The following is a 5,206-nucleotide window of genomic DNA, read 5'->3' as shown; positions in this document are numbered from 1 at the left end:
CTTCAGAGAACAACAAAAAGACCGAACTATGCCTGTTGAAAAATAGAAAACCACATCTAGCGTTTTTTATTTACTTTTACGCATTTATCGAGATCGTCATACTACTACGACTATAAATAAGAACAGTGTTAATATGAATAATTATTGTGTTACAAATAGTATTTGATTTTTTACGGCTTATTTTATGGTGCTGGTGGCTTCTACGGACACCAAGAGTGGCCTTAACTGCCTGACGTTATTTATTTTGATTAAGCTATCTCAAAATCACAGGTTGATTATTTTTGTAATCTCGCGATAACAAAGCTTGTTTATTATGCGAGAGCATAATTGATCTATTTTGCTAAAAAAAAAATCAGATATTTGTTTCTGGACCTCTTACCATGTGAAAAAAAGTGGGTTCTTGAGATCACGTTTTTTTTGGTGAGCATGAAAATTACGGACAAAACAATCCTTGTTATCTTGAGATGATATGATTAACCTCAAAATGAGCTTGTTATCTTGAGATAATGAGCTAATCAACACATGGGAAATATATATTATAAAAAAAATATATGATAATCATGGCCTCCATATCCAGGTTGTCCATATGTATGTGCCCACAACAATGTGTGTTTTTCATTTTCAAGATTTCTCTGAATTCGTCTATCAACTCAATAGACTTTGGCATAGAATCTTCTCCTTCACCTAACTGAATAAGTTCCTAGTTTTTAGAGTCTAAACCTAACCTAACCCCTAACTTCAATATGCAATTCTGATGATTGATATGTTCGAGCATCAGTTATATCAGAACAGTAATGTATTTCTTCCTTTAATGAAGAACAGCAAAGAATGACACTGACAGCTTTTCTCAACTGAAAATATTTCTCTTGACTGCTTTCTCAAGTACTTGATTTATGGACTGATTAATCAGATTTTTCCTATCCATTGATTGGCTGTATGTCTAAAAATATACACAGCCTTGACATCTCTTCTTCCTTTACATGTATTAATTACTACATTGAGAGGACAGAAAACAATACAATTACAAACTAAGGAGGAGATGACGGAGAGAGGTGATGCTGATTAAAAAGAGAAAGAGAATGAATGTATGGCTGGGAACACTGAAAAGTGAGGGTGGAGATTGTAGTTCTGTCTACTGAAAAAGGAAAGTGGTGTGTGTTGATCAGGCACATAAAAATGCAATGTGGAAAAAGAAGGATTCTTAAGGGAGGAAATAATCTGACATTTGACAGTTGTAAAATATCTAAACTATGGTTAAAAACTGATTGTAGAAAGAATTAAGCAAAGCAGGCATTTTGCTCATCTTTGGCAAGAAAGTCAGAGTAAAGTCCATACAGAAATTTGAACACAAACATGTTACATGTGGCCCTTACAAAGACTGTAATTCAAAGGTATCCTGGCAAATTTGAAATAAATCCAACTACCACAAGTTAATTTCCAAAAGTGAAGAATAAGTTCCCTGACTCTGAGATTTAGTGGATTATTTGCCTTGGATGATTTATTCATAACAAAATAAACTCCACACAAACCATTCTTTCTGTTCTTCTTAAGAGGAAATAATTTGTGTGAATGATCAAACAGCTGTGTAAGTATCCAGGAATGGAAACACTTAGCAGTGGCACTTGATCCATTTCAGCATACAAACACACCGTTTGTTCATGATGGGAGGCCTACTGCGTTCCTATATACACAAAGCTGTCTCTGAGAGTGAGCAGCAAGCCACCAATCAGCATCTCTAGCTTCTGGACATGATTGCCAGGCAGCAGAGTGGTAATTATGCTTCTCAATTTTCCCTTATTCAGGATAATTTCTTCAATATTACAACCTTTCCCCCTATACAGTTTATGTCTGCAATCAGAGAGCTGCTAAAGAAAGGATGGTGTCCCAGTTGTGTGGTGGCAGGAGGTGGGAGTTACTTCTGAAAGAGTCAGTGACTTTCGTAAAGTAACTTTTCTCTAAAATAATTGCCCTGTAATGACAGCATCACCCAGGGTATTGTGTCAAAGATTGAGTCACTTTTCTTGGCTTTGTAGAGAGCGGAGGAGTGAAGTGGGCTTTTTTTTTTTTTTACCTTAGATAAACACAGTGCTGCTGGAGTTCATGTGAACTCAAGTCAAAGTAAGAGAAGCTGGACAGTCTGCAATAACCTGAATTTGGCCAAAGAATTTCAAAATATTTTTTATATTCACCATTCAATGTGTACTTGGGCCATTACTCGGTAAGTGTCATATTGTATAATATTGTAAATAGATAGTGTGGTTATTTCGGTCTCAAGATTTTAGATATCAATATCAATTAGTCTCGTAAACTAATCATTTGAACTTATTGGGAGCTAGAGCACCTTTAGGGCTCTGATACATGCAAAGATGGTTGCTTTATAAAAGTTTGAAAGATTAATCACAACCCAATTATGATGCTAATATGCTGACAGCCAGCAGGTGTAATGCTCTGCAATTCTTTTTTGTGCACATTGAAATAAGAGAACACTTTATTGTTCATTTGCATGGAAAATTGTTGTTCTGTATCAACAATAAGTACAAACTTAAAAGTGCATACTCACCAAGTTCTTCAAGAGCTTGCAAATAGTGCAATGCTACTTGATGAAAATGGGTGTGGAATAAATTAGTGTTTATATTTATTCCTTCTGCAGAAGCGTGTATCTGATGGCAATGCAAAGATACTGCTCATAAACTATATGAGAGGGGTCTGTGGTTATCAGAGAACCCATAGAGCCAGACTGGGCCTCTGTACTGCCGGACACTTGGTATAGTGGCACAGAAGAATCTGTGCAGGATCTCAGTCTCCTCAGAAAATAAACCCAATGCTGGACTTTCACAAATATAGTCCACGTGATGTGATCGTGAAAGGGCGCAGTCCATATACCCTCTCAGTGTAGGTGGGTTTTATTATGTATCATAGGAGCTGGTGTATGTTGTGTGGTCCCTCTTCCGTTTCGATGGGCTTCGGTATGAGGGCATTCTGGTCACACCACTGTAGTACTCCGGTCACAGTGTAGAGAAAAATGTCTGGTGACACCTGAACCGTATCATCAGAGAATTTGATGAGATGGTGGAGAGGTGCAATGATAACACAGTCATTGGTATAGATGGTGAAGGTGAGCTCACAAATCCCTGTGGAACTCCACTGCAGGCTCAACTATTACCAGCTGCTGTCTGTTGATGAGGAAGGAGTGATACCAGTAAATGAGATATGAATTCATGTCTAACTGGTGCATTTTGGTAAGGAGTAAGTCTGCTTTAATTGTACTGAATGCAGATGAAAAGTCTATGTGCAGCAATTCTGTCCAAGGTGGATGAACATAGCAGTCGCATCATCAGTGCTGGGCCCACCCCAATTGGTAAACTGATAAGGGTCGGGTTTGTTCTGAAATGACTGGGACAGCAAAGATATGATTTTATATGATAATTTTATTAGCACAGAGATTAGAGCAGTGGGGACTGACATTGCACTCCCTTGGATATGGTTTCTTTGGGACTGGAACTATGTGTGACATTTTCCAGGCTGACAAGACACTGTTTGTGTCAAATGGCTGCCATTCTAGGGCGATCTCCTCACTGTAGATCTTGAGATTAGAGGGAGGGATGTTATCAGGGCCAGTGGATTTGCGTCCATTAAGATGTCAAAAGGCCCCCAAAGGCTCCTTTGCCTCCCTAATCTTCTCCTTCAGCTCCTCGCCTCTCTTTTTGCGCGCCATCCTGTTGCTGATTATGAACACTCAATTCCTATTGTTTATTATTTGTTTAATGTCTTTGGTTATCTAGCTTTTATTGTTTGGATATACTTTGACTATTGTAGTTGGTATGGACTCAACACAAAAGTTGATATAGTCTGTGGGAACAGAACATGTCTGGAGTGCCCTGCCTCAGCACCTCGCAATTAGTGCAGTCAAAGCAGGCCACTAGTCTCTGTTATCCTGAGTCCACAGCCGTATCACCTTATTCTGAGGTCACATGGATTTTAGTCTAGTCCGATATGTTGGGATGAGTTGGACCACATTAAGATCACATGAGGCTATTGGTGGCTTACTTCTGGATTGAAAGCCCCCTCTTGATGCTTATGTAGCATTTATCCAGTGGGATTTCCTTTCCTGTTTTGCATTTTACTACCTGCTGAAACCCTGATAAGGTTTTCTCTTAGTTGCAGTTAAAATTGTTAAAGAACAATAGCAGAGGCATCAGGAAATTGTCGCTCTAAGTATGATATATAAATATGTGTATCATATGGTATTATTGATAGGCTACTGGCTACCTAAGATGTGATCTAGTTCAGATAAAAAAAAACAATGCATATGCACAAATTCTTTTTCAAAAATAACACTTTTACAATATGAAATGGTGGATGAAGGAGGAGCCAGACGGGTACTGACTATCGGACAGACACACAGCATGCGGGATTGAAAAAAAAGGGGTTCAGTCATCCATCTTCTCAAGGTGGCTTTAGAGATTAGACGACTATCACACCGCCTGCCAAAGACTCCCATCTCTCTCCAGGCGGGCAGTCAGGAGTGGAACATCGTTTTGTGTGAACAGTGATATCAGTTTTTTGTGTGCGTGAGAGTAAATGTCAGAGTAAACCTTATTTATATCTACCTCAAAAACCGCAGTGGAAGGTAAGAAACAGCAGCTGATTAGAAAACCACGAATTCTCTGTAACGGTAAGCTAGAACAATGCAGAGTATAGAGCAGAGCCACAGCTGCCCATCATCTATTCAAATAGTTTTTAAAAGCTTTTGAAAGTGAGGCATCGACTGAGGTGACCTGAGGAGGTGGCAGCTCCATAATGCTGCAGCTAAACCATTAAATGCACAGGCTTATTTAGAGCCTTCGCTGCAGAATATCTAATAGCTTCTGGCCAACAAATGCAAATGCTGGTGTAGTTAATGGAGTTAAAAGATCAGAAATATATGCAGTTATGTGGGAAAATGATGATATTAACAATGAGATGAGGACTTGGCCATCTTCTTTAGTGTTAATTCTTCAGTTCCTAAGAACGTATAGTTGTTTCAGCTGTATTATGATAATAATTTAGTGATCATTTTAGAGTAAGAATAATCTTACTTTGACTCCCTGAAACATTGAGAACTACATGGTTAAGGTTAGGGATTTAATATGAGTCCCACTCCTCTTTTGTGTGAAACAACAAAAGATGCACCCTTTTGAAATATTATGGCACTGAAAAAATACAG

The sequence above is a fragment of the Leuresthes tenuis genome, unplaced genomic scaffold, assembly GCF_036924035.1.
Source record: "Leuresthes tenuis unplaced genomic scaffold, fLeuTen1.0.hap1 SCAF_8, whole genome shotgun sequence".
In the NCBI taxonomy this organism is placed as follows: domain Eukaryota; kingdom Metazoa; phylum Chordata; class Actinopteri; order Atheriniformes; family Atherinopsidae; genus Leuresthes; species Leuresthes tenuis.
This window is presented reverse-complemented; position numbering follows the sequence as displayed.